Consider the following 12,075-nt stretch of genomic DNA (forward strand, 5'->3'; position numbering starts at 1 on the left):
TGGGAGAACGTGAGATTCCCTGAGCTCTGTGTGTGCATTGCCACCCCAACACTTCCTAGCTCTGTGTTATCAGACAAGTCGGTGTTCTTCTCTGCCTCAGTTTTCAAGTCTCTTAAACAGGGCAACAGTACCAACACTGGAGATTTGTTATGAATCAGTTTAGAGAAAATATTTATAGAAGGCCTTTACTGTTTCCAAGAGGCATTCAATAATAGTAACATTGATCGTGATAGAGATATTGGTAAATAATAATATTAAATAACATATAGCTAACTATAGTCATAATAATAGTGATAATGACTATGCTGATTTCAAGAGGCATTCAATAACATATAGCTAATAACAGTAATAATAGAATATAGAAAAAATGTTTTTGTTACTTATGTAAATTTTTCTTTTTTCCAGTTCCTTAGGCTCTGGACAGGCTGAACCAGCCTCTCAGCACCTACTGCCTAGATGCTGCCTGCTATAGGGTGGTCTTTCTTTTCTGGTTTCTCTCTCTCTAGCAATGGATCTCTGTGTCCCAGAAAGGTTGGACACTTCTAGGAAGTGGTGAAACCAGATGGGGGCATAGTTGGGGAAGGACCTGCACAGATTTAACAAACTCAGACTTGGGACGCTTTTGTGAAGCAGAGGGGTCCTATGCACCCTCAAGCATCCAGATGGACGTTCTTTGGAAGCCAACTTTGATATATCAGGGTGCTGGCTCAGGATGCCAGCACCGGAGCCAGTCATAGAGGCTGAACAGCCCCATTCCACAAGCTTCCTCTTTCCCTTGGGGGAGAGCCAGAAGGAACCCTGGGAACACAGTTGCAACCCATCACTGTCACCTCAAGGGATTCTGGGTTCTGCACTTAACTCCACACATTAAAGAAAAGAGTTAAGAAACACCATTAAGGTTAGCTTAGTTCCCAGGACTAGATGGCACAGATTACTAATGCAATTCTCTTGTGTTAAATTCGAGAGATGAGTCTGAGAGAAGGAACAGACTCTTGCTAATAACCAATTAATTCTATCAACCAAGCAAAGACTCCCTCTACAGTCTGTCTTCCTCTCTATACAATTATAGCCACAAATAATCGCAGACGAGTTACAGGATTGCATGAAACAACACGTGCAAGGTGCTTAGTACCGGACCATACAGAGTAGTAGTCCAAAAGGGGTTTATCTCCTGTCTGCCCTCCAATATCCACCCCATTCAAACACCCGATTCTAATCTCCCTCCCTGCCTCCCTCTACCCCCTGCATTCTCCTCCTCCTTTTTCTTTTGGGCTTCAGTAATATCTGAACAAGAGACTCCTCTCTCTGTTTTCTCGACTTAGACCCATCCCACCTTGACCATCTCTCGTTTCCAGAGTCTGGACTCCACCAATCCAACTTGGAGGGAAAGGACTGACAGAGCAGTAACACCTGTGATTAATAATTTAGGACATCTCTTCTCCGGAGAAGCACTAATGTCATTTTGGGTTGGATAATTCTTTTTTGCAGGGCAGGGGAGTCCTGCACTGCCTACCCCAGATGTGATAACTAGAAATGTCACCAGATATTGCCAAACGTCCCCCAGTGGAGAGGAGACAAAAATCGCCTCATTGAGAAACCATTGATCTAGAAGCAAAAAGGTTTTTTTCTGTGACTTCTGTGCAAAGGCAAGTATGCAAGAGACGAATTATTGTTGCTATTTAACTCATTGATTTAATTTTTAATTTTTAAAATTTTTATTATTTTTATTTATTTTCAAAATTGCATTAGATTATTTATTTATTTTATTGTATGGTATTTATTTGAGTGGAGGGCAGAGTGAGAGAGAGAATCGTAAGCAGGCTCCACACCCAGTGCAGGGCCCAATGCGGGGCTCGATCCCCGATCCTGGGACCATGACCTGAACCGAAATCAAGAGGACACTCAACCAACTGAGCCACCCAGGCACTCCATTTAGTTTTTATATTTTATCTATATTTATATTTATAATTATATTTATATTTATATAACCACATAAAATTTACAGTTCACTAGTGTTAAGTACATTCACATTGTCATGCAACAGATGTCTAGAACGTTTTTCTGTAAAACGGAAGCTCTATACCTATTGAATGACAACTTCCCATTTCCTCCACCCTCAGCCCCTGGCAACTATCATTCAGCTTTCTGTTTCTATGAATTTGATTACTTTAGAGTCCTCACAGCCATAGAATCGTACAACGTTTGTCCTCTTTTGACCGGCATATTTCACCTAGCATGATGTCCTCAAGCTTCATTCACATTGTAGCATGTGACAGAATCTCCTTCTTGTTTAATGCTGCATAATATTCCACTGTATGCATGTGTCACTTCTGGTTTATCCATTCACCTGCCAGTGGGTATTTGGGTTGTTTCCACCTCTTTGCTATTGGGAATAATGATGCAATAAATAATGAGTGTGGAATCTTTTTGAGATAAAGTAACCCATAGACCTTCTTTTCCTTAGGGTCAGTTTTTAAAGATTTACTTTGGTTTGGTTGGGCCATGCTTTCCTGTTCCTCTCTTTGCTTTGTGATCTTTTTTGAGATTTGGACATTAAAAAAAAAAAGCCACCTCCTCCAGTCTTTCAAACTGGCTTCATAACGGGGAAGACCTTTGCCAATCAGCATGGCTAGAGATTCTGGGGACCCCTCCAACCTTTTCTGAGATGCGTCTTCTCTGGGCTTGTACATGTAGACCCCCCAGTTAAAGAGGTTTGCCCACTTCTTCTTTGGAGCCCATACATCTTCTTCCCCTGATGTCTGTCCGAGGTACTACAGTCACTCTGCCGCTATGACAAGCCGCAGTGGTTGCCTTTGTTCTTAGTGACCCCCAACCTCGCAGCCAAACTGCCAGTTTCCATCGGCACTCTGAATCCAGTGAGACAGAAACCAATCCCTCTGGAAGCCCCTTGAAAATCCCGAATACTAGACACATACTCTGCCTCCACTGTTCTTTCCCTCCTGAGGAAAGAGCTGGAGGAGAGTTTTCTCCCCATCATACCACACTGTGCCAGGGTGGGTAATATATCACATGCTTTTTCACACACTTGGATGCATCTTTCCTTGGCTTTGTGCTTGCCTGAGATGCTGTGACTTAACTGGTTTCCAGAAAGCTCACGGGGCACTTTGGTCCATATATAGTTAATTTGGTGTCTTCATGGAAGAATGGGGGCCTGAGGCTTCCTATTGTACCATCTTGCTGCCACTCAAGTTAATTTCTTGTTATCTTATTCTGCTAAGAGGTGGGAAGTCTCCCTTCTGCCTGTGGCAGAGCTCGCAAAGCAGGCGCGTATAAGTGACGAAGAGTTGGATTGGCGGGTAATTTTGGTGTTCATCTATCAAAGCAGGTCATTGTGATAAGGATCTCTACTTGGCAAATAAGAAGGCCCAAACTCTTTGGACCCCAAACAGCCATCTGGAGCTTGGTTGTTTTATCCAGGTCCCATCTGCCTTCTCAGCTTTCATCACCAAGCATTTGCCCCCTGTCTTCTTCAGGACAACAGGAATCTTCTTCAAGTCCCTAGGGACATCTGTTATTCTCTTTATCATGACTACTCCTTCCATTCCATTTCTCTTCGTGTACCCAAACACCGGGAACTTGTCTCTTTCTGAGCACTTATCATAACCTCTTTAGCGGTATCTTATTCTTTGGACTTTTGGAAAACAAAAGTTATAAACTAGTAGACACAATAGTCTTTTCCTTCCTCCATTTATACATATTCCTGTACTTCCCCCGCTATTTCCTCATCTCTAATTAGTAGGTTATCTTGAGGAAAAAGCTAAGAAAGTCCTAAATGCTTGGACTGGGAAAGAAAAAAAAAAACAAATATTATCTTGCAAGAATTTTAGTCTTGCTCACAGGCTGGGGATAAATGGCTTTTGGGAAACAAGAAGCCTGCTGATGAAAACACAGCCTGACCACCTGCTCTACCCTTCAAGGGATTTGGAGAAGGAAGGGCAAGAGCCCAGCACAAGCTAGTTCATGGCAAAGACTGAGACAATCCTACATAAGTGAGTTTCTTCACATAATGAAGAAGCAGGTAGTAGACAGTAAGAAAGAGGAAAACAGTCCTCCAACCGAGAATTAAGTGGACTAAAGTGTGTAGGATCTTTGTGATTTGAAGAAATGGTCCCCTGGCTCTGATCTCTGTGGGCAACAGGGCGTATCTAATAGGATAAAACCTTGTTCGTTTTAGCTAAGGAATAGTCTCAGATCATTTGCTTTCTATTTGTATTCCACATATACGGAAGTCTGTTGCATTTCTGTCCACTAATAATGAAGTAGCAGGAAGAGAAATTTAAAAAGTGATCCCATTGTTTACAATTGCACCAAAAATAATAAAATACCTAGTAATAAACTTAACAAGGGAGGCAAAAAAAACCCCTATACTGTGAAAACTATAAAACACTCGTGACAGAAATTGAAGATAGCACAAACCAATGGAAAGCTATTCCATGCTCCTGGGTTAGGAGAACAAATATTGTTAAAATGTCCATACTACCCAAAGCAATCTATAGATTTAATACAATCCTTATCAAAAAACCAACAGCATGTTTCACAGGACTAGAACAAATAATCCTCAACCTTGTACAGGACCACAAAAGACCCCGAATAGCCAAAGCAATCTTGAAAGTGAAGAAAAAAGCTGGAGACATCACAATTCCAGATTTCAAAATACACTACAAAGTAGTAATCAAAACAGTATGGTACTGGCACAGAAACAGACACATACATCAATGGAACAGGAGAGAGAATCCAGAAGTAAACCCATGACTGTATGGTCAATTAATCTTTAACACAGGAGGCAAGAATGTGCAATGGGAAACAGTCTCTTCAACAAATGGTGCTGGGAAAACAGAACAGCAACATGCAAAAGAATGAAACTGGACCATTTTCTTACATCATACAGAGAAATAAACAAAAAATGGATTAAAGACCTAAATGTGAGACCTGAAGCCATAAAAATCTTAGAAGAGAGCACAGGCAGTAATTTCTCTGATATTGGCTACAGCAACATTTTCGTAGATTTGTCTCATAAGACAAGGGAAACAAAAGCAAAAATAAACTATTGGGACTACATAAAAATAAAAAGCTTTTACACAGCAAAGGAAACTGTCAACTAAACAAAAAGACAATCTACTGGATGGAAGAAGATATTTAAATGACATAGCCAATAAAAGGTTAGTATCCAAAATATATAAAGAATTTATTCAACTCAACACCAACCAACAAACAAACAATCCAATTAAAAAATTGGCAGGACACGAACAGACGTTTCTCTAGAGAAGACATACAGACGGCCAACAGACACAGGAAAAGATGTTCAACAGCACTACTCATCAGGCAAATGCAGTTCAAAGCCAGAATGAGCTATCACCTCACACCTGTCAGAATGACTAAAGTCAAAAACAGAAGAAACAAGTGTTGATGAGGATGTGGAGAAAACGGAGCATTCTTGCACTGTTGGTGGGAATGAAAACCGGTACAGCCACTGTGGAAAACAGGATAGAGGTTTCTGAAAAAATTAAAAATAGGATTACCATATGATCCAGTAATTCCGCTAGTATTTACCCAAAGAATATGAAAATACTAATTTGAAAAGATATATACATCCTTATGTTTATTGCAGCATTACTCATGATAGACAAATTATGGAAGCAGCCTAAGTCTTCAATGATAGATGAGTGGATAAAGAAGATGTGGTATATGTATATATGTGTGTGTATGTATACATATATATATATATATATATATATACATATATATATGGAAAATATGTATAGTGGAATATTGCTCAGCCATAAAAAAGAATGAGGTATCTGTGTCCCACATATATTATTGGTATTTGTTTAATGGCTTATAGCTGAAAATGTTTTGAAATATTTCCCTTCAAATTTAATGTGGCCCAACTGATAAAGACAGCAGTTTTATGGGCATGCCAAGGTTTATGGCTCTCTGAATAAGTCAATATCTGCGTTCAACTTCCCAGCTTCTTGGGGAAACATTGCTCTACCTGAAATATATAAATGGGTTAAACTGTGCCATGACAGACTAACACAAGATCTAGGCTAATGTTTTCATGAAATAATAAACATTAAAACATAATTAGGATTAATTTAAGAGAATTTGCTACAGTTATGCCTTCCCAAGAAAGATACAACATTTATAGCTTGATCTTAGAGTTTCTGAGGAACTACATACTGGATTATTATATTAATAAATTTTGGGATATAATTATAGTGGTAAGGTTATATAGGAGAATTTTAGGCTTAGATATGCCCTGGGTATCTAGGGACCAACAATCATGATGTCGAACACTTACTTCCAAATGGTTCAGCAGTATATGCATATATGTGTATATCTGTAAAAACGGTTCTGACCATCAGTTCCAATGTGTGTGTTGTGGGGCAGGTAGGGTTTATAGGAACTAAGAGCCATCTAATCAGAGGAAGAGGTGGAATTATTTTAGGATTTGAGGAAAGGTGGTATTTAGGTAAACTTTAAATGTAGTATTTTGATTGGCTTAAATCAAAGCAGAGCTATATATAAAGGGGTTACTGCTAAGTTTGGGCTAGAAGTAGATTCAGAGTCCTATTTCCTTGGAAACCAGAAAGTTAAGAAAAAAATGTGGAATGCTGAATCCCCCAAACCCTTATGTGGGTGACTGCTGTTTGCTTGTTTGTTTTCCTTCCTTTTAAACCGGGAATGAAAATTTCAATGCTGGTGCAATTTTTTGTCCCTGCATAGACAGCCTGAAGAAACTTATCAACACAAAGACAAATTTATGTGTATATTACATATTAGGTAAATCTCTTCATATGTAATATGTTTGCATTGAGGATGCAGAACCCTTCTTTTTAAAATTAACTTTATTTTAATTAAAAATTGTTAATGTTTATTTTTGAAAGAGAGAGAGAGAGACAGAGATAGAGACAGAGAGACAGAGTGTGAACGGGGGAGGGGCAGTGAGAGAGGGAGATACACAATCTGAAGCAGTCGCCAGGCTCCGAACTGTCAGCACAGAGCCTGACGCAGGGCTTGAACTCACCAACCGTGAGGTCATGACCTGAGCCGAAGTCGGATACCCAACTGACTGAGCCACCCAGGCGCCTCTAAAATTAACTTTTGATGGTCTCAGCCCAAATTCTCCCTAAAACAGAGCTGGAGACAGGGATTTAATGTTGATATTTTAGTTAGAGGACTATCAAAAGTGCATAAATCATAATAGTCCAGCAAATCACCATGAAGGGAATACACCTACATTACCCTCTCCTAGATCAAAAATTAGACAAGTGCCAATGCTCAGAGGCACATGGCCCTTGAGCTCTCCTCCAGCCATTACATCCCCAAAGGTAACCACCATATTGATTTCTAATATCAGTGATTTGTTTTTCCTGGTTTTGATATTTCAATAAATAGAATCATATAGCATGTATTCTTTTGTGTTTGCCCTGGCAAAGGAGAAAACCACAGGCCCCTAATGGAATCACTTGTGTTAAAAATCCCCACATCAGGAAACCCAGACTTAACACCTAACCAATAATGTAACCTCTAACCAGTCAACATGGAATTTCCTGGTCAGCTCTAGGAAATTTACTGATAAACCCCTCCCATCCCCCTCAGGATCATGACCTTGTCTAAAACAATGCATTCTTTGCTAATAATTTCCTTTTTCTGCTCCCTCTCGGCCTTTGAAAGCCTTTCCTTTTCTGTATGTAGCTTGATGGAGCACCTTTCTCTTTCTTGGAACGTGTGCTGCTTGATTCATGAACTGTTCAATAAAGCCAATTGGATCTTTTAAATTACTTGGTTGAATTTTGCTATTTAACAGCCTTCTCTTCAATGTTATTGTGTCATATCACTGGGTAACACATAACCTCAGGACGGAGGCATTAAATTAAATGTGTATTAACTCCCCTGAGTTTGTGGGTCAGAGGGGTTTTAGTATGGAGAAGGGAAGTTAATTATAATGGGGAAAATGAAGTTGAGAGATGATGTCAATTTTCCGTGGTCACTTTTAACTGAGAATTCTCCATTGAATGTGTTAAAACTGTAACTTCGGAAATAACTAGAATGTCAGCTCTGTGAGGTCTCAGACAGCTTGGGGAGTTCATTGCCACATGCTTGGCAGGTGGTGGGTGCTCAATGAATATTTGTTGAAGAAAGATGTTATAGAGATGGAGTTAATTTGCAGCCGTGCTGGGAAACCTCAATCTTTACCCCTGGGGATTCCTGAATGTCTGAATGAATGTCTGGATTTTGACTCCTGGTTGAGACAAGAACATTGGGGTTTACGATGTGCTGTTTAGAATCCCAAACTACCTTGGTGACCAGCCCCCCGCCACCATATCAGTTTCTTGACTAATAGTTTGCAACTAGCCTAACTGCTTTAATAAGCCTTGCCTGGACTACTTAAGGAGATACTAAGAGATTCTTGCACAAATCTGGGCAGTTCAAGCCAGAGCTAGCATGGTTCATGTATCTGGTTGGGTCAGTGAGGAGCATTGGAATGTCTCCAACGCTAGCCTGCACTGACTCTTGCTCCACAGTACCTTTTGTCTTTAGATAAAAGTCTCATGGGAGACATTCTAGGCAGTCTGGTGAGTCCTTTCAAATGTGCAAACTGGTGAAACAAGACTGATTTGGGAAATCTAAGAATAGAGAAGCAATAATATTTGCTAACAAACACTTTGAACCGATGTTCTTTTGGGCCAGATGTCTTCCAAACAGAAAAATTGAAAAAAAAATTGAAATATGAAACCCCCATTGGCTAGGTGAACTAAAACTAAAACAAATTTCTCATAAAACTTCTACAGAATTAAACTGAAAGGAGAATACTTGGGTTGTACCCACATGACGGATTTGAATGCAAATTTGTATCATTTGTATCCCAAGTTCATCTCTTGTTCCAAAATAAATTTAAGTAGAATGATATTCTAATTAACGAATTGTTGACCTTGAAGAGGTTCCAAAGGAAGCCAAACACATTGTCAGCTTTGTTTAGACCACATCTCAAATTTAGAAGTCATATTTTTCTCTATCCACCAAGAAATCAAAAGAAGGTGGCAATTTAACCAAGTGTTAAATAACAAAATTTTGTAGTCCAGATATAATTTTCATCTGGTAAAGATAGCCTTTGTCAACAAAAAAGGACTCTGATCTTACACCCAGACCTTGCCATGACTTCATAACTTAAAAATATATATATACACATATATAGCATATACTTAAAATTTATGTATATATATATATATATATATAACATATATATTATACACATGTATATATGCAATATGCAATATACTTCATTTAAGAACCTTGTTATGGGCACAGCCTCTGTGGTTTCAGAACTAGAGGTAAAGTGGGAAAATTTTCATTGCTCTCCATCATCTTTAATCAAATTTGGGAGGGAAGGAATACTTAGAAGAGAAAACAACTTAAAAAAAATATCAATTTTCAAAGGTAGTCAATATGGACTGAGGCACTCTGGTCTGGTAGCTGAAGGAGAACAGCCTGGATGAGAGCTGGGCTGCAAAGCTCCAAGAGGTGTGTGACCCTCAGCCAGACTGTGACTCTCCTCCTCTTGACCGTCAGCCCACCTGGCCCAGCTGAAGAAGTCCATTCAAGAAGTGGGTGATTCTGCGCTGACTTCGCTGGGAACCTTCTTGGGATTCTCTCTCTCCCTCTCTCTCTGCCCTTCCTCCACTCATGCTCCGTCTCTCTCAAAATAAATAAACTTTAAAAAAAAAAAAAAAGAAGGGGGTGGTTCTGGTGAAGCTGTATGTGGTAACTGAGAAGAATTGGAACAAGATGTTTGACCTTTTCTCTGTGGGAAAATACCACACTTTGCTAACATTCACAAAGAAAATGGGAACATCCACATCTGTAGGTGATCAGGGGGCAACCACAGGGACTTTCAGGACTTTCTCTGCCCGATGTCCATACTTATTGGACATGAAAAAAAATGTCTAAATTTTAGCCCTACAGGTTAATCAAAATTAGTTAAGTTCCTGGGAATCACATGAACTGTAGCAATCCCACCAAATATCAGACAGTAAAAAACAAAGTGTTGACCTTGAAGAAGTTCCAGAGGAAGCCAAACACACTGTCAGCTTTGTTTAGACCATATCTCTAATTTAAGAGTCATATTTTCCCCCATCCACCACGAAATCAGAAGCAAGTGACTTCATATATCTTTTCTGTGTTTATCATATAGCTATATAAAAAAATCAAACCAAGGACATTTTGATTAATTCAAAAATTTAAATATTTGTCCAGAAATTTGTATAGCTTAGTCTCATTATGTTACCACCATTTGTGTTGGTTGAAAACAAAAACTTTTGAACCTGGACCAAAACTGTCCAGATATTACTATATGAAGACATTGGAAAATATCAGAACTTAAATATAAAATAACAACTGAAAAGTGCAAGTGTCTTTCATGAGTTCATTCCTTTTTTTTTAGTGTTTATTTATTTGTTTTGGGAGAGAAAGAGCGTGAGCAGGGCAGGGTCAGATAGAGAAGGAGAGACAGAATCTCAAGCAGGCTCCATACTCAGCGTGGGTCCTGACATGGGGCTCAATCTCATGACCCTGAGATCATGACCTGAGCTGAAATCAACAGTGGGATGCTCAACTGACTGAGCCACTCAGGTACCTCTATGAGTTAGTTCTTAAGGAATCTAAATAGGGTGGCTTAACAAAATGAGCATATGAAAATTGTTACACTTGAGCTCTATGGTTGAAGATTTTAGATGATCAGACAAGCATTGATTCAATGATATTGCCAATTTAGACACCCTGAAATGAATTTTAAATATTGGAAAACAAAATTAAAAAAAATACAACAACTATGTTTATAGAGATCCTTTTATAATTGAAGGGAAAAAAAATCAATTCTTCCTGTCATCACGGCACCTGACTTCTTCTGCAGACTACTCTGTACAATTAGAAAACTGAAACAACTACTTTCAGACATTTGACAGCAGTCAATGCAGGGCTTTCAACATCTAGCAAAAGGTAACAAATGTGAATACAACAATTGTGGTCTGGTTTTCTGCATGAAGAAATTGTTTAGACCATGGTCGGGGAGATGGTTCCCTGCTGATCTTGCTATATTGAGAAGGCAGAATTCAGAGGTTGAGAGAGCTGAGGGAGCTAGAATTAGTGAGTGGAGAACCATAAAGGAGGCAGCTGGGCAGAGATCAGAGTTCCCCAAACATGCAAGAAAATCCCCTTGAATTTGTTGTCAGATACTGAGCTGACATTTATGGGTTGAAATTGCAAAAGTCCAATCAAAGAATAACAGGTAGATAGTAGTTGCAAGCTTAGTGATTACCAGAACTCACGCAGAACTGGGAGACATTCAAGTTCCTATAACTTGGAATGTAGAGTCTTCTATGAACACTTAAAATGTAAGGACCTCCAGAAAAGCTAAGCCTTAATAATAAATCTATGGGGCGCTTGGGTGGCTCAGTCAGGTAAGGGTCCCACTTCAGCTCAGGTCATGATCTCATGGTCCGTGAGTTTGAGCCCCACGTCGGGCTCTGTGCTGACGGCTCGGAGCCTGGAGCCTGCTTCCGATTCTGTGTCTCCCTCTCTCTTTCCGCCCCTCCCCCGCTCATGCTGTCTCTCAAAAATAAACATTAAAAAAAAAATAATAATAAATGTAAACTGGCCTAAAATAATGACTCTAAAGCCTCCCTCTAAAGACTTTTAAAAACATTAAAATATAGGCTTAGAAATGCCATATAAACCCAAAACTATTTTTTAAATTTTTACGTACATATATGTGTATATGTAAATACATTAGCAAGTTAACAATGCTTATCTCTAATGGTAGGATTATTGGTGAGTTTTGTTTCATACATTCCTAGATTTTCTGTTTTTTTCTGTAGTGAACTAGTATTATAATTAGAAGAAAGGTAAAGGAAAAATATCACAAATCATACTTTCCTTTCCTTATAAATTCGAGGACTTATAAGGACTTACAAGTTACAGTGTTCTGCTACAATAAAAACCTAGATTAGAGAAAAAAATGCCTCAAAAGAATCAGACTGGTCTACAAGTTTAACT

The sequence above is a fragment of the Felis catus genome, chromosome D1 (assembly GCF_018350175.1).
Source record: "Felis catus isolate Fca126 chromosome D1, F.catus_Fca126_mat1.0, whole genome shotgun sequence".
NCBI classification, from domain to species: Eukaryota; Metazoa; Chordata; class Mammalia; order Carnivora; family Felidae; genus Felis; species Felis catus.